At 40.1% G+C, this 23,145-nt stretch overlaps 1 protein-coding gene across 1 annotated transcript in view; it reads left to right on the forward strand.

The window, feature by feature from the left end:
- Nucleotides 1–23,145, forward strand: part of GRPR (gastrin releasing peptide receptor) — an 81,113-nt gene that overhangs the window by 4,113 nt on the left and 53,855 nt on the right. The gene's annotated exons all lie outside the window — the stretch shown is intronic.

Below are 23,145 nucleotides of genomic sequence, written 5' to 3' on the forward strand. Positions count from 1 at the left end.
CATTAATGTACATAGCACTTCCCAGTAGTAATACACGTGACAATCATATAAATAACAAATCATACAAATAACAGATCATGGGAATAAGTGCTTCAGACATAAATGTAACATTGTGGAAGAGGAGTCCCTGCTCCGAAGAGCTTACAATCTAATTGGTAGGAAGAACGTACAGAGACAGTAGGAGGGCATTCTGGTAAGTGCGTCTGCAAGGGGCCAAGCTTTATGTATGATGTGTATAGTATTAGCCACTGTGCTACTCATATGCTTTTTTAAGCAAGTGTGTCTTAAGGTGGGTCTTAAAGGTGGATAGAGAGGGTGTTATTCGGGTATTGAGAGGAAGGGCATTCCAGAGGTGTGGGGCAGTCATTGAGAAAGGTTTAAGGCGAGAGAGGGCTTTTGATGCAAAGAGGGTAGAGAGAAGACATCCTTGAGCAGAACGCAAGAGTCGGGATGGTGTATAGGGAGAAATTAGGGCTCATATTATGGAGGGGTAGAAGAGTGTAAAGCTTTACAAGTGAGGAGAATTGAGTGCGAGATTCGGGATTTGATGGGAAGCCAGGAGAGTGATTTCAGCAGGGGAGACGCTGGAACAGATTTAGAAAAGAGTAGAGTGATTCTGGCAGCAGCATTTAGGAAAGATTGTAGGGGAGACAGGTGAGAAGCAGGAAGGCCAGACAGCAGGAGGTTACAGTAATCATGACGGGAGAGAATGAGGGCCTGAGTCATAGTTTTAGCAGTCGAGTAACAGAGGAAAGGCCATGTCTTTGTAATATTGCGGAGGAAAAAGTGACAGGTTTTAGATACATTTTGAATGTGAAAGAGGAGTTGAGTGTGACCCTTAGGCAGCGTACTTGGGCTACTTGGTGACTGATAGTACTTCCAACAGTAAAGTAGGGCCAGGTTTGGGAGGAAGTATGAGGAGCTCTGTTTTTGCCATGTTAAGTTTAAGTCGGCGGAGAGCCATCCAGGATGATATCGCAGAGAGATTCAGAAACTTTGGTCTGTACAGCAGGTGTAAGTTCAGGGGTTGAAAAGTAAATTTGTGTGTTGTCAGCATAGAGGTGATATTTAAATCCAAGATATGTGATTAGGTCACCTAGAGAAAGTGTGTACAGAGAAAAGAGAAGAGGTCCCAGGAGAGAACCTGGGGTACCCCCACAGAGAGATCAATAGAGGAGGAGGAGTTGTTATCAAAAGAGACACTGAAAGTACAATGGGAGAGGTAGGAGGAGATCCAGGATAGAGCTTTGTTACAAATACCAAGAGTATGGAGAATGTGAAGGAGAAGAGGTTGATCCACGGTGTCAAATGCTGCAGAGAGGTCGAGTAATATGAGTATTGTAATGACCTTTGTCTTTGGCAGCATGGAGTTCATTAGTTATATTAGTGAGGGGTGTTTCAGTCGAGTGAGCTGTCATCACCATCAGGATGTGTTGATGTCAAGTGCATCATGCATTCTTAGAACACACTGTTTCCTCAGAACGGACGGGGTAAGCTGCTTCATACACTACCTATCCCGTGTGGTTTACGTACCTGGTCTGTGGACATGTAATATTTAGAGTACCTTCCCAGGAGAAAATACTCTTGACAGAGAATCAAGGAATATACATTTCTTCAGACGGATGATCGGTAACAAGCACTGGTTGTGCTCATACATTTGTGCCGACGAGTATTCTAAAACTTGCCTTGGTAAATCTGGGGCTATCACCAACAAGAACCAGGTACATGCTGGGTACATGCTGCAACATTTCAGTGACATTTCTGCATAAAGTGTAATGGCCCATCGGATTAACACAGCAGGTCCCTGAATGGAACTGCCAGGGACCCCTACTGTGTTAATCCGATGGGCCATTAGTCTGTCTGCAGAAATGTTACTGAAATGTTGCAGCATGTACCCAGCATGTACCTGGGTCTTTTTGGTGATTGCCCCAGTTTTTCCAAGGCAAGTTTTAGAATACTCGTCGGCGCACCTGTATTGTGCATTTATGATTGGCACCATGTGAATGAGTACTTTTTCTACCTACCTTATTGTAGATTTTTTTATTAAAATTTTCTACACCATGGAGTGTGTGTTTCTTATCTTTCTTTTTTTAGATTTCTTCCTTCACATGTGGTTGATCTATCAAGAAGCAGCCCAAAACTCCCATAATATCTTTGGACATTAATTTTTTATTATGTTTTATAGGATTCTGAATTACTTTGTACATGTTTGGGACATTTATCTATTTTGAAATTGAATTTCCACTGATATAGAATTGATATTGCACTATTTTGTTGATCACTATTATATCACAGTATTTTTATTTATTTAAATATCACATTTATATATACTCTGAGCATTATTTACTTTTAGGTTATCGCTGATTGCTATTTTTTCCTGATATATAAATAGATATAGGGCTGCAGATGTAGAGGTTTATAGAGTAAATTTAAAGAAGCAGTCGCCCCCAGCTCTTTTTTTCTTTATCCATTTTTTACAGGATTGAAACTAAGGATTTCTGGAGCCCAACGCCACTATTTTCCGCTCTGGGGACCCCCTTGGTTCCTGATATATTTAAAGACAGTTACCAGGTTTAAATACCTCTCCAAAGAAAACAAAATGGCTTCCATATCACGGACCAGTAGGAAGATACAGCATCATCGGTTGCGGCTTCCTACTTGATGGTCATTTTAAAAACTGGAAGTAGAGTATCTTCACCATCAAGTATCTCAGGAACTGGGGGGCCAAAGGAGTTAAAAATAGTGAGGTTCAACTACAGAAGACCCCATGGTTCCAATTTTGTACAACATTGAAATGAGTTAGGCTGGATTGCTCCTTTAGCCAAGATTGTGAGTTATCGACTGGTAGCCAAATGTGATGAAGGTGAGGTACGGTACAGTATATATGAATGGTGATGAGAAGAGAACAGAATGTAGGTCTTGAGAGGAAGAAAACTGCGAGACAAAAAAGTAAACTGAAGCGTTTGCCAGCAAAAACAGGACCGGAAAAGTTCCAAGGGAGAAAATAAAGATAGACTCATAAAATAGTCCAAACATCAAAGTTAGAGTTTTCTAGGAGTAGAAAAGAAAACCTTTAAAGTTGGGGTGTTGAGTGCGGAGCCATGGCAGCCTAAGCTAATGCTGTCGTATCTTAATCTAGCTTCTAAATGCCTGTTGTTCAAGTAAAGGCATTTATTGTTTCCATGTATATTTAAGTGCAGATGCAGATCAAATAAGAATCATAACATTGTTAACTATATATAGATATATCTAAATAAAACAGCGCTAAAGGTGATTAAACAAAGGTGACAAAAAAATACCAATTTAGAAACACTAGAGAGAAATGTAAACTTCAGAAGGAACATTTGAATAATATGTATATATTGAGGCTAGTAAAATATACTTATACTTGTAAAAGTCCAAGCTGTAAAAATAGCCACCACAGTGGAACCTTAAGGAGTCAGAGGCTGCCTTCTCCAAAGGGAAAATCTGATCCCGAAGATATCTAACAAAAGGAAAAAGGGAGAAAAAGAGAGGCACACTCTCCTAGTGTGTTATAGCTTGAACAATTTAATACAGGGTTAAAAACATCAATGGTTGAACTCACAAACGTCGGATTTCAAATTGCATTTCTGGGTACAAGACCCAATGATCCGTCCCAGTCACGGCTGTATACACTCCACGGTCTGTCCTCGTGTCTCATCAACAGTGTATGTTATTCTCCGAAGACAGATACTGGACGTAGTAGGAGAACAAGTTCCTTGCAAAGTGGCATGGCCCATATCATCATATAACACATTGCGAAGGTGGGTGTTGTTAATTATAAAGTAAGGCAGCCAGGAAGAAGAAAACCTGATCAATTGTATCATATAAACTTGTTAAAACCTTGGAAGGATAGGGAAGTCCTGGTTGCTTTAAAGCCCTTAGAACTTCCCACCACTGACCCTGAGGCGAACATACCAGCCACTCTGCCTGTACATCAGAAACAAGAAGTCAGGGATTTTGTTAGGAGAAATAGGGTTGTTTTCTCTGTGACGCCAGGAAAATTAATGTAATTAAACATGACATAATAACAGAACCAGGAAAAAGGGTTAATCTTAAACCCTATAGGATTCCTGAAGCCCGAAGGGAGGCTATAAACTTGGAGGTGGAAAAGATGTTAAAACTTGGGGTAAAACAAGAATCACATAGTGGGTGGACAGTCCTTTCGTGCTGGTTCCAAAACCTGATGGCACTTTAAGATTCTGCAATGATTATCGCAAGTTAAAAGGTATTTCTAAATTTGACTCATACCCAATGCCTAGGGTTGATGAGTTAATAGAAAGGTTGAGCAAAGCACGTTACCTGACAACTCCAGACCTAACAAAAGGTTATAGGCTGGTCCCTCTCACTGAACAGACAAAAGAGAAAACTGCTTTCTCAACACCCAAAGGTCGGTTTCAGTATTCAGTATTAGCATTCGGGCTACATGGTGCCCCTGTCACATTCCAGAGAAAGATGGTCAGGATTCTAAAACCCCATACTAGCTAAGCGGAGGCATACCTGGATGATGTTATCCACAGTAAAGACAGGGAGTCCCATCTCCCAAAGGTTCAAGCAGTGCTTAATTCCATTCGCGCCGTTGGTTTAACTGCTAATCTTCCCAAGTATACCATTGGCCTGGAGGAAGCAAAGTATTTAGTATATTCAATTAGGAGAGGATTGGTTAAACTACAGGTAGCAAAGGTGGAAGCTAAATAAAACTGGGCCCAGCCACTTACCAAGAAACAGGCAAGCACATTTCTAGGTCTGACGGGTTACTACAGAAGGTTTATCCTAAATTTTGCCATAGTTACTACCCCTTTAACAGACCTCACAAAAACAAGATCCCCAGTTACAATTAAGTGGTCTCCAGTGGCAGATCAGGCCGTCAGTAATTATAAGAATCTCTCTGTGCCCAACCTGTCTTGGTAACCCCAGACTTTTCTAGAGAGTTCGTAGTACAGACAGATGTTTCTGATGTGGGCTATGGGGCTGTCCTTTGCCAAGAATGTGAGCAAATATTCACCCGGCGCTCCCGTAACAGTGTATAGCTAAATAAAAATGTGCTAATTGCCGTAGAGAATATGCTAAATAATATTAGAAGTGAAAAATCAATAGGTAGATATACAGTAGTATGAGGATATAATAAAATAAACCAAGCAACCAGTACAATGTTACTCAACCCTCGCTGGACCTTCCTCCTAGGTCCTGAGTAGTAGTTTTGATGCAAAGATACAGGGAGCGCAGATAACCGATAAAAACACAAAAGAAAAGAAAAAACACAAATAGTGCAATACTGTCGGATACATGGAGCATGTACTAAAACTCCATAGAAATATGCACTCACATTGTTTCAAAATTAAACAAGCCTTTTGTCAGAATGGGAGTCTTTTACAATCAATATTTTCAAGCGACTCAGCTTCAGCACAGTATATCCAGCGATGCCACACGAACTCACAAACCGCATAAAAGAAGAGATAGACAGGATAGTGTAGATAGTCATAATGTTATTGAACAAACACAGGATTAAAAATGGCAACTTACATAGTAACCCTATGCAAGGGCGTTGTACGACAGGTATCTGGCGATGGAGGTGAATGTCACGCAGATGGCAAGGCTTCTTCACTGGAGCTGATGCGCTGTCAGTTCCTTGCGATGACTCTGTAACTGGCACTTCCGCATTCCAGACCTCACGTAGTCGGCATCCGCATAAGTTGACGTCGACCCTCGGAAACCACTCACTAGCTTTCCCGCAATCAGGACTCTACGCGTTTCACAAAGTTGCTTCGTCAAAGACTACGAAACGTGTAGAGTCATCACAAGGAGCTGACGGCGCATCAGCTCCAGTGAAGAAGCCTTGCCATCTGCGGGACATTCACCTCCATCGCCGGATACCTTCAAGCTACCTGTCGTACAACGCCCTTGCATAGGGTTACTATGTAAGTTGCCATTTTTAATCCTGTGTTTGTGCAATTATATTGTTACTCTCTACACTATCCTGTCCATCTCTTCTTTTATGCGGTTTGTGAGTTCGTGTGGCATTACTAGATATACTGTGGTGAAGCTGAGTCTCTTGAAAATATCGATTTTAAAAGACTCCCCTTGGGTCAAAAGGCTTGTTTAATTTTGAAACAATGTGAGTGCACATTTCTATGGAGTTTTAGTACATGCTCCTGGTATCAGACAGTATTGCACTATTTGTGCTTTTTCTTTTCTATTATGTTTTTATCCATTATCTGCGCCCCCTAAATCTTTCCCAAGAATACCAGGGTGATAATCACCCCATTTACTTTTTGAGCAGAAAGTTAAACCCACAAGAAAAGAGCTACTTCATAGTAGAAAATGAATGTCTGGTAATAAAGTGGGCTTTAGAGGCTCTTCATAATACCGGTTAGGAATAAAATTCAGACTAATTACAGCCCATGCTCCTCTTACTTGGGTGTTCCAGAATAAAGAGAAAAACTCACGGAAGACCAGGTGGTTCCTTAGTTTCCAGCCCTTTCATTTCATTGTGTAACACAGGGCCGGTCTGAAACAGGGAAATGCTGATGGACTTTCTAGGGTACACTCCTTAATGTCCATGGTCACTCACCCCAGTAGGAATGAGCTGGGGGAGAGGATATGTGAGAGGAAAGGTGGTGAAGTTGTAGAGGGGAGGTATATTCCTCCTGCTTTGGCAAACTATACCTGCCCCTACTAAGGGTTAAAGATCCAGGGGAGGTTCTGCCAGCACAGCCAGGTGCAGATCACCTGAACTTAATAAACAGAGTTTAAGAAAGGCCAGGCTGGTTCAGTTCTCCCCTCTCCCTTATACAGCTAAAGCATGTAATATAGTGCGCGTGCGTGCGCTACCGTGTACGCGCGCGTCAATTATAATAGACTGTGTTTAAACCTTACCTTCTTTACTTCCGTCATGCGCGCTTAAGGCAGTGAGCATTAACCCGGCAGATCGGAGGAAAGACATGAAAAATGTTTTTCCGCGCTGCTGCCGAGCAAAGTGATGCTGCCTAGCCAATCACAGTGCGGCTATCGGGGGAGGGTGGGGGGTTGCTGTGTGAAATCGTACACAGCAGTATTTGTGACTTTCCTGCTTAATAAACGCTCAAAGTATGCAGAAGACCAAAACTACTTTTAACGAAAATATTTACTTTGAACCCTTTGAAGAGGGGCCCCCCGGCGCAGAGTGCCGCGGCCCACCTGGCATAGCGCAGTCATCCATTAACCTGAAAAATACCCCCTTTCCTTTACATTGCATCCTGTGCCCCGTAGGACACCAGACTAGGGGAGGAAAAAAGCTCAAAGGAGTTGTCACATTCAGCTACAATAAAGAGGCATTAATCTCCAAGACCTGAATCGTGCCTTTCATACAGTACTTACAAATAGTTCATCATGGCCTTCAAAACACACATTCCAGTAACCCTTTCCCTACCAGAACAGTCAGTAATGCAGTGAAAATAACCTGCTAATTTCCCCCTCAGCTACGCCCACCTGTCGCTCACAGCACAGACCTGTACACACAAAAAGTGTGCTTCACGTACACGAGTATTAGTACACGCGCGCATGCGCAAGCGCGCCAACTCTAAGACAAGCCTTAGAGAGCTGGATGCTAAAGACAGGCACTGGCCTGCAACAGGTTTTGTTTATGCCATCTGTGTTGTATTGTATGGTAAGTGGGGAAGCCACCCAAAGATAGCTAGAGAATTACTGTCTAGTTAATGCTCAGATAGAGCAAGGATTTATTTTTGATTCTTTTGTTTGTCTTGATTTTGTCTGCTGTAGTGACAAAGAAAATAAAGCACAAACTAACTAATAACACTCTCTATCAGCGCTTGATCAAATTGGCTATAGTAATATTTGACATCAAACAAAATGTTCGTGATAAAACAAATCAGTGAAACAACAGCTGCCAAGGGGACAGCAAACAATAGACAGTTCCAAATCTAACATAACATACAAAAATACAAAGAGCTAAGTCCCCGGCGCTAATGAGTTAAAGTCCACAGTACCATGATCCAAAAGACAGTCCTTGATGGAAAAGACAGTCCTGGCAATGGGTGGGTTAACCAATACAGTTCAGAGTGGCTTGGATGGTTTTCAGAGTTTGCTCCAGATGGTCTCTGTAATGAATAAAAAAGACACACAAATTGCGCAGTATATAAAGAACCACAGCCCTTACTGAGATGGAAATAACCCTAACTTACAAGATAAGATCTTGTGCAATCAGGGGAGAGAATCTGTACTGCGCTGTGTGTCCACCTCGACATCCACAAACCCCATGTGGTTGAAACCGGGTGATCTCCCTTGTACTTGGTAGTGCCCTCAGGGATCCAGCATGAGCCGCCACAGCAAGCGTGTAGAGAAATAAATACAACCTAGTGTAAAAACGTACTTACACTTTATTACATAAAAACAAACATACTACCAACACTTACAATTTGTGTTGGTAGCGAATGTGGCCAACAGATGCCGTCCGCAACCTGCCTTACTCCGGCTGAAACGAGGGACCCACGCAGTCGTGCACTACTCGCCGATTGATGACGTCAGCAGCGCGGGTCAATCTCGAGCGCCGGAACAGTACAGCAGTGGAGAGGCATACACGTGGGATACTAAGCTCCTCCCTACGCGTTTCGTGATGTAGTGTCACTTCCTCAGGGGATAGGAGAGCTTAGGGAATGAACTCTTTAAATATACATAGTGTAATTGATAGACCTGCCCAGTAATGGGTGTGCGACTTAAGATTGACAGATCAAGAAGGACACAAGCTTGCTAACAATAGTAAAAGAAAGCTGCTGGGGTTAAGTGTACCTTCACTGCCAAAATTGTCATAAAAAACAACATTAGAACATTTAAAAATATATATAAACAATAAAATGATATTGTGGTGGTTGCTTATTAAACTCAATAATAATACAGGATGAGAGAGAAATGTAAATTAACATCCGATTAGCTAAGGATCTTTCAAGAATGCTGCCAAATCGAAGTCTATATTAAGGCCAAGGAGAGGCAGAGTTTTAAGGACATATATCCAATAACTCTCACGCTTGGATACAATGCCAAGTCTGTCTCCCCCACACCAATTGGACTTCGGGTTATCAATGCCCATGCAGGTTAGGCCCTCCGGATTCTGGTTGTGCTTCAATCTAAAATGATTGGAGACACTATGGGTTTCGAGACCCCTTTTGATGTTATAAATGTGCTCAGCAAACCGCCGCTTGAGGGGTCTCCCTGTACGGCCAACGTATTGTAACCCACATGGGCATTGCAGCAAATACACACAAAAGTCGGTTTTACAATTAATAAAGGTTTCTATATCATAAGAGATTCCAGTAACATTGGATTTAAAACTTTTGCTTTTGACACTATATTTGCATCCAACACACTTTGAAAAAACATAGTACCCTTTCAGGTCATTAAGCCAGGTGACATGGCGGTCTCTAAGATTATCAAGAGGGCAACTGGGGGACAAACGAGATTTTAAATTCCTGGCCCGTTTATATACTATTTTGGGTTTATCTGGAAGGTAATTCTTGAGAATCGGATCACTTTGAAGGATGCCCCAATGTTTTTTAAAAACCTGTGATATGATGGCAGCCAAACCACTATATTGGGTGATAAACATAGGGAACTGGTCCCATCCTTGGGGTCATATCACAGGTTTTTAAAAAAAGGGTATTTTGGCACTATATATATATATATATAGTCAATCGAGAGTAGTTGACACTCACGTGTATGCAGTACAAGGTAGGTGCATGTCCCTTAGCAGTAGTTAACAGGCAGGGGTGTTCCTCACAGCAGTGGTGCAGCCGCGTGTCTCGTGACGCAGCCTGTGCACGTGCACTCTCAGTTTACAGAGGGCGCTCGCACACGCTCCTTTTCTAAAACCTGTCAGCCTCTGAACTCCTCCTCCCATGCCCTGCAAGCAATCTCTCCTAACCTATCTCCTAACCTATCCCCAGGCCCAGCAATGCCATACCACACTCCGGGCTTGCCCCCACTGCTGTGGGTGTGTGGGAATACCGTTCCCACCTCAGTATTGGGGTCTTGCCAGGTCTGCGAGCATACAGGCGTGACAACATGGTAGATATCTATATATATATATATTTAGGCACTGTACCGTGTATAGGTGTCATTGGATGTGCACTGAGCGATGTCTGTGTTTCATGTTCTGTCTCTGGTTTTAAATATATATTGCCATGCTCGGTAGCACTCCTCTGTGAGACTTATACGCTTATATGTATATGTTGTGGTTATTTTGGGGGTTCAATATAAGCTTGTAGGTGTCCGGTATGTTTTACATTCTTGTTCAGCTGGTCATGGTTGATTTGGAGGGTGGCTCCTCCTCCCTAGTTTGAAGATCACCCCCTCCCACTTTGAAAAGATTAAAAGCTCACTCCATTGCATTTCCCACTCGCAGGGGATCTTGCTTACAGTTTGATTGTGACAAATCTAATACATAGTGCTTTTCCTGGTAATGTACAGGTTAATAAGAGCTTCAATCAGACTTAGAACTATGCAACTAATTTTGACAGATTTATTATAAATCATTCGTCCTGTAATGCACAGGTTATTAAGAATTTATATTAGTGTTAGGTACCCTTGAGATGTGGTCTGCCGTGTAGGGGCTCAAGGGCTTACAACACTTTGGTCCAAGAGTTAAACTAAAAAGACATTTTATTCAAAAGATATATATATATATATATATATATATATATATATTTAGGCACTGTACCATGTATAGGTGTCATTGGATGTGCACTGAGCTCTGTCTGTGTTTCATGTTCTGTCTCTGGTTTAAAATATATATTGCCATGCTCAGTAGCACTCCTCTGTGACACTTATACGCTTATATATATGTTGTGGTTATTTTGGGGGTTCAAAATGAGCTTGTAGGTGTCCTGTATGTTCTACATTATGTCACATCCTAATTTTCCTCTCAGTCAACAAATGTGCATGACACTCTGCTGTGTACTTTTGCATGACTTCTGTTATAAGCTGTTCTGTCTTTTCTACTTGTAAAGGGAACAATAAACTCCAACAGGCCACACTTGTAGCTCTGCTCATGTGTGCCAGCCATGCCCAAAGCAAGCTGCATACAAAGAAAGAAATGTGCAGAACTTTTCAGAAGCATAGTTTTCCACGTTAATATTTTTAGGATCCATGAGCTCATGGGTGGCTGATATTAATTCAAAATGAGTAGTCATTCATTTCTTATTGAACAAAATGTGATTATAAATACAATTATAATTGTTATGACTTTGGCTGTAAGCAGAATTCAGTCCCAACTGGAAAAATAAGCTATGAAGGTCAATGTAAAATTTTAGCCTCTGAATGTATTCCTCCTGCAGTATATACTGTTAATTAATCAAGTAGACAAGAGAAACAAACGTATAATTAAATCTCCTCATGTACAGTATGCTGACTAGTTTTTGGACAGTTGGATGCTTGTTATGAGATACCTTTTTATTTGGACCATTTATTTGATACATCATTTTTCATAATCTTTCCAGAATTATATTCTTATCTTCAAGAACTACTGCAGTACAAATTGTTTTTTACTTAGCTTGAGGGAATGGCCATAATTAAAAAAAAATATTCAAACAGCCTTCCAATTTTCTTTAGCTTCCCTAAACAATTGTAATCAACAATGAAGTGCAATCTTAACCTGGTAACTTTCTTTGACAGTTAAGTGCAGTGTATGTTTTCATTGGAGGTCTAGAAATGTTGATTGTGGTTCATTTTCTCCATTCTTAGGTGTGGTCCCCACTGGCTGCTGCAGCACTCGCCATAGCGAGTGCTGCGGGGACAAGAGCCGCCCCTCAATGGTGCCGGGCCGGTTGCAAGAGGTGGCCACCTCGCTGTGCGGCGAGTTTTTCTTGCAGACCCGAAAATTGAGATTAACACTGGCGACGGAGCGCTAGGCCATGCCCCCAGCGGTTCAGCCAATGAGGGCGAACCTGCCGGATGATGTCACTACCTTGTCACGCCCCACCCCCATCACTCCCCTGTCACGCCCCACCCCCTGTCTTTCCCCCTGCAGCTCACTGCAGACCGGGGAATTCGGCTGCACGTGCCGCCAGCCCGGCAGGCGCGCATGCTGCGCAGACAGCGGGGCGGTGGCCTTTATTGTCCCAATGCCAATACAATTACAATATCACACATATCCCATCTTGTAAGCAAAAGGGGAAGGAGCAGACAAGATGATTTGACTATTGGAGTCCGGTACATTCTGCTAAACACACAACCACTAAAACTAAACAGAAGAGAGATATGTTGATAATATTCAGATAAATGTGGGATATAGTAGGTGCAAACTACAAGAGAGTGACAATAAGGTAGTACGTTAACATAAAAAATCTTATAACTACTTATATATTGTTATAAAGAAATATCAGGTCTTATATAATCAGAAACATGAAGCTGGTTTGGACGGAGTAAATGTGAGATGGATCATGAAATAGATTTGTATATTCAGGCAAGTAGTAGAATCAGATATAGTAACAAGAAACAGTGCCTTTTTATTTTTAACATGCAACCTTTTGTTTAGTTCAAATCTTGCATTTTTTTACAATGGAAACACAAATTTGTTAACACACTGTTTACAAATAGCAAAATGATTTGTTGGGTGTAAACTGTTAGGTGTATGCTCATGTCCTTATAAACTATTGGTGAAAAACAAGGCAGCTCACCAGCAGAGTATTTAGTCAAGTGTTTGTAGAGAAGAAACTTCTCAGATTATCGATGACATATTGGGCAGTGGGCAATGTTTCCTTACAGTACATTGGATAATCTGTTGATACAATGTTTGGATTGAAGACTCCTTGAGTCCTGCTTTCTTGTGCAATACATCATTCTTGTATAAACATTCTTTTGAAGAAGGGATTTTTGGTATCATTTAAAGGAGCAGTTCATTCAATATTCTAATATTAGATAATACTTCCTCTTTTTCTTAATTCAACTCTTAGTTGAATTTTTAATGAGTTTTAAAGGAGCAATCAAAATCCTACATGTGGTTTTTTTTTTAAATGAATCCGTTCTGTAGTATTAGATACATTTACTATCTTTTTTTTTCTTTTTTAAATTCAACTCTTAATGCCATTTTTAAAGAGTTTTACTATAATGAGCATTTTCTTTAGCAGGCTTTAGTACACCTCCCAAGCAGTGCAAGATCTTTGTAACATTTTCCTGTTTGTGATAATATGTTGCCAATATTCACAGCAGTTTGAGTTTAAAAACTGTAACAATAGATAATGTTACCTCGGTAATATAAAAATACATTGTAGCTGCTAAGTTACAGTATACAGACTTGGGGGATTGATTTGAAACTGAAAGGCAACCATTTAGTGAACCCTAGGAAGCAGGATTTTCCAGTTTGACCATGGGAGAACAAATCGATCAGCAACTTACTGAAAGTAGTTTTCAATAAAGGTAATCAAATGTTGCATGTATATATATATATATATATATATATATATATATATATATATATATATATATATATATATATTCAAGCTGCTTGGGTCACCACTTTAAAGCTGCAGTTTAAGCTGCCATTTGTATTGGGGCATATATTGAATGGGAATATATATATATATATATATATATATATATATATATATATATATATATATATATATATATTCCCATTCAATATATGCCCCAATACAATCTGCACACTAACAAGGGATTAGCTAAGCTGCAGATCGATCCTGTAATTGATCACTTGCTCAGGGTTATTTCATTCAGTTCTTACACAGCATTGTTGGCAATGTAGTCTAGAAATATTATGTGACTGGGCAGTTACTAGATACAATTGGTGCACTGCTAGAGAGAGGGCGGGGCTCAAGAGCCAGAGCCTATCAGAAGGGGAAGGGGCTGTCACTTTGGACATTCTTTCTAAATTAGAAATATTAAAAATGTCTTTAAAACGTTTTTTTTAAAGGCTACATGTATTTTCTCATAGTACAGAACTGATTTATTAAAATAAAACACACATGTAAGATATTGCTTGAACTGCTGCTTTAATTTCTAAAGCAGGTTTTAGCCCACCTCCTCAGCAGTGCAATATCTTTGCAACACTTAAGAAAGTCAAACCGCGCTCTTGCTTCCTAACAGGATCTCGTAGTGGATCAACTCTTCCCTCTTGCAGCTGATGTGAAGGCACCCCTCCTCCACAGGTCCTGTCGCAGGATGGCTCCAAATGCGGGCAATAGCAGGAAATGAAACACAAATTTGCCTGATGAAGCACAACACTGTGTGAAACGCGTTGCAAAAGCCCTACGGTGCAGCTAGAAGTCAGCCCACAGGTGTACCTACCCCCAGCTGTCCCATCAACAACCAGAGACCCTTCGGCACGCCAGAGTGAGTTTCTCTGGGGAACCGGCATTTGAGGCGGGCTACTATTCACGGGTCCTGCGAGAAGCCGCAACCCGGAAGTAAGAACTATATGGTACTGAGCCAGGCAGCTCCAGCGCGCGGGTCTACCTTGTAAGCCTCTGCACCATCTCTTTATGCCCAGGACACCACCAGGACTGTTTCCTCTGCACCTGCATATTGGATGTACTTACCCTTATATGTAAGTTTTTATTGTTACTACTACTAACATGTTTTAATTAAATCTTGACCCTCGGTGTGCTTTTGTGTTTCATTTCCTGCTATCTTTGCAACACTTTTCTTTTTGTGATCATTTGTTGCCAATATTCCCAGCAGTTTGACAAACAAACTGTATCAATAGATAATGTTACTTTAGTAATATAAGAATACATTGTAGCTGCTGTTTCACTGACTGAAGGATTGATTGAAACAGTAAATCAGCCATTTAGTGAACACTGGGAAGGACGATCTTTGCTGATTGATCACAGAAGAGTGAATCGATCGGCAGCTTAGGTAATTTATTTTCAAAAAAGGTAATCAAAGGCTGCATATATTAAAACAAAAAATAGTAGTGACGCGACGACCATGATGAGACGAATGGCACTGGATGATGACTACACTGATGATGACCAACGAGGGACACCTGATGTTGGGTCTTTCTATTGGAATTTTTTTAGACTTTTTCATACTATGCCACTCATTCTTGAAAAAGGCCTACTGAGGCCGAAACGTCGATTTATTGGCAATAAATTCACTAGGGAGAGATGAGGTGAATGACCACCTCAATAACGTGTGCTGCAGAGTAAGGATATTTCCACAATTAAAGAATTTCTCCACAATGCCAGTATTTGTCCGGAGTATTTTCAAAACAGAGTGAATGAAAGTCCAGTAACTTAACCCCTAGTGTGGGGGACGGGTTAGCGAAATAAACAAGAGAGGGAAGACCGGGGGAGGTCTCTCGACCGGCACCGGACCCCTCCAGTGTATACAGCCGCACATAAAACCAATCCTCCTGGGGACACTCCGTAAATGTTGAAGATAAATTCACTTACTGCATCTGGTAATCCAGATATGCGTGCTCCATGCTGTTCGTAGTACACAGAAGAAAAAACTTCTCACTGACGAGAGAGAAGAGACAGCGGGCACTGCTTGACAAATATTGAAGGCTGGATTGCGCTGGGGTAAAAAAGTTTTTTATTAGCCATATGCAAACAGGGATAAAAAGGGAAGGTCCCCTGTAGTAACTCTAACGCGTTTCGCCCCTACGGGGCTTTTTCTCTTCTCTCTCGTCAGTGAGAATTTTTTCTTCAATAAATTCACAATATCTAAATCTGTAGTGCCTTGCTTCTTCCATTCATCCATAGTAACTTGGAATACCACCCAGAGATCCCTGAACAAGGAGCACTGGTAGTTGTATCAATTTTATTTTCATGTATGATAGTACAATCCAGACACAGATAAGAGCCTCAAATGTAAGCAGCAAAGTTCAGGAGAAAGAAGTCTCTATGAAATAGCTCAGACTGTAATGCTGTGATTGACGAACCTCTGATACTGGTTACCACATCACAATCCTGTTCCTACGTTGGCTTGAATGGCATTTAATGCAGGATTGCGGTACAATAAACCATTTTGGAGGTACGTGAATGTCCCAAGAGCCTGATTCCACATTGTCAGATCGAACTGTGATCAGCAGAAAGCTGAGATTATCTAGATTGGTACAATTGGCCAAAAACTGTCAATCAGGCTCTAAGTGGTATCATCTGTAAAAATATTTTGGCTATATTCAATAAGACTTATCTGTGCATACAATTGTACGGTTTCACATTTCATTTACATTTCGCACGATTTGCTATAATACCTGACAGATTATTATCATTACAATCATGTAGGTGAAATAGAGCTTCAGAGAGAGGCTAATTTAGGAGAGGGCTCAATGACATATAGCTCTACATAGATTAATTTATACCCCAGGTAAGGAGATACCTGGGAAATACCCTGCACGCTAATTTCAATCTGTTTTGCTTGGAAATGCACTTATCTGAGTTTAATAAATAGGCCTCTTAGGCCTCTGTTCCATAAAGTCAGAAGTGGGGTAATGCAGTTATGATGTCATCTTTCATTCAGCTACAGTAAATAGAAGTTCATACATCATTACTTGTGTGTTAAACAGCTTCTCCCTTTATTGAATAGGGTGGTTGGGCATTTGAGCTATACACAGAATTGTCAACATTTCTTCTAAGGTTTTATACTGTAATTGCAAACAAGTCCGTTTTAAAGTCTATAATGCTGATCACACATTGTTTTGCTGTTACATTTCAAAACTGACCTATATGATTTATCCGCTTTATTGACTGTTTAAAGATCAACCAAAACAAATATCTCAAAGTGAATGCATAATCAACTTGAAGAACATGCGATAGGAAAAAGTACAGTAAACAGAAAACTAAGTATATTCCTAATTGAGGTAACCCTTCTTTGATGTTTATCTATTATTTAACGATGTTAAGAGACGTTCACACACAGTCTGGCTTTTTAAAGTAACATTTAATTTGTTTTATCTCATTTAGTGGTTAGATTAAATGCATATCCAAACAAGCCACCTTGGGAAATTAAAATGTTGAAATTAAACCTACAGTAGACATGTTACTCACTTTGCATAAGAAAAGCCTGAGTACAGTTCACATTTTAGAACAAAGTGCAAAGCCAAAATCTACTCGCGTTTAATAGTTATTATAAACACAGCTTACTGTATAACTCAATATACAGTTCATAGTAAGAATAGAAGGCTGGGTAGCCATGCTGGTCCTGCGAGACAGTACTCTGTTCACTGGGCGAGTCAAATAGTTATGTTCCTAAATAATGGGAGTCTTTGCAGGGATGCAGATTATCTCAGCAGCAAGAAAGTAGCAGATCAAAGCAGTAAATTATGTTCATGACAGGGAAACACCTTAAAAACAATGCAATAAGCTTTAACAAAATGGAGAACTTTTTTTTCTAGCTATGTGAAAAAGCAGAAATGTTTCTTTTATTTTAATCATCAACAAGTTAACAAATACACGCAAATAAGAGGGTGTGTGTATTAAAGTATACTGATTGCGAAACCAGGAGAAAAGCAAAACCGTAGCAGAAGAAATGCTGCTACGGCATGGAGGTCTTTTTTATACTGATAAATCTAGAACAGTTTCTTCCCCCCTTCCCCTCTACTTTTGGCCTAGTTTTACAGCCAGTACGTAACCCCCCCATGGAGAAAGAAAGAACCAAAATACTCTCTGTACAGAGCACTATCAGGAATGTTAAATGGTGTCTCTTCATAAAGTGTATTGATAAAAGTAGACATAATGACCAGTGTCAGATTTCCCATTAGGCCCAGGCCGACGGCGGCAACATTTTGTGGTGGTAAAAATTGCCGCCCCCATAGGCTGTTTCCGCACTCTCAGGCCTATCGGGCCTAATGGGAATGCACTTGCCTGTGTCAGCCGCCTCCTTTCTGCCGCCCTCCTGCTCCCTTGGAATGCAAATGATGCCGCGGACGTCATGAACTTTATGTCACACGGCGTCTCTTTGCCATGGCGATGGGTCGTCCAATGACATCATGCTGTCGCATTTCCATGGCAACGCGCCGCCGTGCGATGTCACGTTTGTGACGTCCGTGGGGTCATTTGACACTGATATGCCAAAGGAGCAAGTGGGCGGCAGAAAGGAGGCGGCCACACAGGCAAGTGCCTAGGGACGGCGAATTTTGAAATCTGCCGCTGATAATGACTATCTTTACTATTTTACCCTACCCTTTATTAATTCTCTGCTATCATATATAAAATTCAAAGTTCAAGGCTGTGTACCTACGTTTTAGTCTCAACCATGTTTCTTTGCTTTCCTGCCAACATCTAGACATCTACAATGGATGAGGCGAGGGATAGTCCTATTTTAATAAAGTACCAAGTACACTTCCCCCAAACACTCGTCTTCATACAATACATAGCGGGAGACCCGTAAACAAAACTGAAAACACTTGCGATATCTGGGAAAGATGTTAATTTTATTCATTTGAATATACTTTGCATATCCAAATGAGCATATTTCCCAGGTATCCCAGGTGTGTTCTACTTTCGCACACCTCTACTTTTTAATTTGGTATGGGAAATTTAGGGAGTAATTCTATATATAAAATATACTCAAGCTGCTGTTCATGCCATAGAAGCCTATGCCAATTTTTGGCAGAAAAACATTTTGAACGGCTACTTTGGCGTATATAGATTATGGCCCTCAGTGGCTGTGCAAGTTGTCTTTGTAGTCTCTTCAACAAAATTATTTTTGTTTTTACTTAAGCATCACTCATTGAACATTGAACACGTATTAACAACTGTGAGTGCCGAGAAATAAGAGCTACAAGGGTGCTTTTAAACATACTGTAATATGCACATGTCAGTATTTTTTTGCTAGAGAAAGTACTAGATGTTATATTGCTTCCAATGGATGATTAAACTCTGACACTTAATATTAATCCGTCCTCTGTTTGTAGCGCCTAACATGCCTTTTCCATTAATAAATGGGTAAAGGAATCAAATGCCTATAGCTAACCTACTAATTAATTTTGAAATGGGTGTTTAATTGGTAGAAACTAGACAGCTCATTGTATTTTTTAATTGGGTTGGAAAGTACAATTCCAAATCTATTTAATCACAAACAGACAACAAATGTATCCTGATGCATAAAACCTACAAAACCAAATTACTTCTTTGATGTTCTCATATCCACACAAACCAAGACGGATTATGGCGTTGTGTTTAGAGAAGAAATATACTGTGTTTGTGAGCAGATATTCATTTTAATAAAGTAAAATATTGGTAAACAATAAATGCATTTTTTTGTTACAGCTACCCAGTATCAAAATAAAAATGATTAAACAGTTTTATGTTATGTTATGAAGGTTCAAGCATTGGAAGTTTGTCAGTAATCTACAGCAGGTTGCAGAAACATCATTAGGCATTGCTGATTCGTCAGTCTGCTAGATGCATGCAATTCCCTTTCGCATTCACTTCACAGTTTAATTTCCACCTAATTAGTTATGAAGCTCTTTTTTTTCCTTCAATTTAATCTCTCTTAGGTATAGATGCTACCATTGTATTTTGTCTTCATACATACTGCACAGCTGTAGCAGACGTTAATGCATGCGTTCAAGCGTTACTTAAGAGAAATGCTATTGAAAACAATGGTAAAGGAGTTAACACGAATATTATTTAACATGTTATTGTGTGTTAACTCACGTTAACTACAGTAATAACATCTGCAACATCTCCTGTGTCTGTTAAATTCCTATGTGCTGCGTACCACAAACTATACTGTAATTGTTAAGCACTTTGAGTCCCATTGGGAGAAAAGCGCTATATGAAATAAAGTTATTATTATTATTATTATTATTATTATTATCTGTATCTTTATTGTGAAAGTCAGTATTTGTGTATAAAATACCTGCACAAAGTCAGCTATCCATTTCATCTTGATATTGTAGGTAAAGCTGAAGCATGCTGATGAAGTTAAGTTGATTCACAATCACATGTAATTTAATTAAACGGAAATCCATAAGCAAGGTGAAGATGGCTTCACAGCATATTGATATTAGAAACATATAAATTACGCATGGTATGAAAATCATAGTGCAATAAGCCCTCTAGAAATGATAGCAAAATCCGCATGTTTGAAAATGATGAGAGCCAGCCAGCCAGCCGGAATAAATTTGTATGAGTTGAGTAGCTGTTATTAACAGTCGGTGTGATAATCATTTTTCATGTGTTTTTTTTTCCATTTCTATACCGATGATGTTATATTGCTTAGTTTGTATATCTGCATAGCATTTGAAAGGCTTACACAATGTGCATTCATGTGTTTAAGCTTTTGAAGAATGGAAGGAGGGCCATTCTGCTTGTGCATAATCACCTTGTTAAACAGAGTGTACTGTATACTTTTTGTCGGGTTCTATGTGAACATGATTAATCTTATGTCCAATGTATGGAACCTAGGGGTGGGCACTTTCACTCTTGTTTTGTTATTGGTTCTAAAAAGAAAATCATGTTGTAATTTTCAGTATGGTTTTGGATCTAAAAAAAATAGTATATTTTGGTTTTGATAAAACTCAGTTTAATTGGTTTTGGTGTGAGATTTTTTACCAAATAAAGGAAAACAAACTCAAATCAAGCAGGGAAATTCTAACACAACATAATAAAGTATAACAGCGCTTACAATAAGTATAAAATCATAAAAAAAATTAATAATCTAAAATATAACTGAAAAAATTTCAGTGAAACAAATAGGATGAAAGAAACCCAGCTTGAGATAGTCACTTGCCCGGATCTGGTTTTGGTTCTAAATTGTTTGGGTTTTTGTTTTGGTTCCAAATATCTTAAGGGTTTTTTTTTTCTTCAATGTCCTGAAAGGTTCTGATTTCACACACCTGTTTTTGCCCATTTCTAATTAAAATACTTACTGAACAAGTAAAGCTGTTTTATGATGTTCATTGAAGAATCCTTACACATTTCTCTATTTGGTAGAAATGTGATGCCCCATAATATATTAGTCTACAAAGGAAGAAACCTCAAATTGAAACACAAATCTTTCAAATTGAAAAAGTGGTGAATGATGTGGCTGTGTTGCTATTTTAGCACATGTGAGGGCTAAGCTTTTTACATTCTCCATTGCCTAAAACTCATTTAATTCTAATTAACCTTAAGCTGTCACATAATCGCAAATAAAGCATAGTGTAACTGTCAGGGACCATATTTAATCAGAATGGTGTTTAATTGTGTGAATGTATCTGGCAGCAGAATGGTTTGCAATAAGACAAAAGATTTTGTAGCAACCTTTAATATTTTTGCTTGCAATATATTGAACAGAAAGTTGATTTATAAACTCAGTAGTAAAAATTGAGATACTGTATTATGAATACTGAAATGGAAACCAAAATATCAGATGCTATTTGATAGATAATCAATAAGCACTTTTCTATTAATACTTATTTATGTATATATTTAGACCATTTTGTTCAGATGTTTTTTTTTTAATATACAGCACTTAAACACGAAGGACAGAGAAAGTGATCCCTTTATTGGTGGAGGTGGAGCACTCCTGGAATAATAGATACCTTTATTATTGCTATATCCATAGATGCGCTGAGAGGATAATTCAGTCATGGGTGTTTGGCAGGATGATGGTGACACAATCGGGCCCAGTAGGATTAATAATGTGGATTTAGAAGCCATCATAGCTGCAGTTAGATTAAACGTTTACCAGGATGGGGGATTGAAGCTAAGGGAATTGTTAGAGGGGTGTGTAGGAGAAGTGAGGCCGAGGCCGGTGCAAACCACGACAACAGTGGAGGAAGAACCAACAGTGGGTGAAAAGCAGCCTAGGAGATTGAACCCGCCTATGTGTTACAGTTAGAGCCCTGAAGCAGTACCAGCAGCGAGTGAGGACAGGCGCAGAGGAAAGGAACCGGTGAGAGGAGCCTCATCCCTGCAACCGGCCAGCTCATGAGCTTCAGCAGCATCCAGGATGATATATGAAACCAGGTAACCAAGAAGTTAACTATCCAGGCGCTTCCAAGAGTCTATAGAAGACAGCTGCATCCTGATAATAGGTAAATGTAATGCTGACCAGATCCCAAAACAACCGATTAACACAGTCTTAGCAATAAACAAATAGCTCTCCTTAGAGCACCAGTGAAATTGTAATTGTAGACTCACGGTTCTGAAAAGTGATGGGAGGCCAGTAGTAAGAATAAACAGCAGCACCGGCAATCTGAGAACCGGTTGCAAACTTGGCTCTGCTCGCATCAGATGTATCCCTCTATGTCCTGGAATGACAGGAACAGCAGCCGTCCGGCGCGCAGCCAGTGAAGATCTGCAGCATGAAGACACTCCCCCCGTGGGAGGCAGGAACGGTGCGCAGCCCAAAATGAAACCGCAGCAGGCAATGGTGATGAAGCACACGATTTATTCAAACATCAGGGTAAAAGAGTCTGCGGATCCTCTTACGCGTTTCAGTTTTCTTTGAAAAAGGCCCCACGGACTCTTTTAGCCTGATGTTTGAATAAATCGTGTGCTTCATGACCATTGCCTGCTGCGGTTTCATTTTGGGCTTCGCGCCGTTCCTGCCTCCCACGGGGGGAGTGTCTTCATGCATCCAGGATGATGAAAGCATTACGCAGAGGACAATCGATCAGGGTGGAAGACCTTGAATAGGCCAGCCAATGTGGAGGAGGTGAGCGGAGCCCAAGAGACGGAAGAAGCAGCCTGACGGAAGCATCAGGGAGCGGAGTAGCCAAGTAGCCATCAAAATCGACAATGGGTGAAAAACATACCACGTGGCCAATTTATTAGGCTAAAAAGGAATTGTTCCCAAGAACAGATATATCTGGAACAAGCTGAAGAACTTAAAGAGAAATTTCAAGATAGAGAATATAATAGAACAGAATTAGATCGGACTTTGAATGAAGTTAACCAAATGAATCCATCAAGTCTCCTAGAATACAAATGTAAACCAACAGCAGAGATGTGGTGTTCCTTTCATCACTCAGTTTAGTAAATTGGTACCTCAAATCAAGAGAATATTTAATAAACATTGGGGAATCCTGAAGAGAGACTCTATCCTGAAAGAGATACTCCTAAAAAGACCTCAAATATTCTTTAGGAAAGCATCAAATTTAAAAATGAAACCATCTCCAAGCTGTCCTTTAGGTACCAATAACATCTCTAATAAGACAAAAAGTTTTTTCACGTGTGG

This window comes from Ascaphus truei, chromosome 3 (genome assembly GCF_040206685.1).
Source record: "Ascaphus truei isolate aAscTru1 chromosome 3, aAscTru1.hap1, whole genome shotgun sequence".
Taxonomy (NCBI): Eukaryota; Metazoa; Chordata; class Amphibia; order Anura; family Ascaphidae; genus Ascaphus; species Ascaphus truei.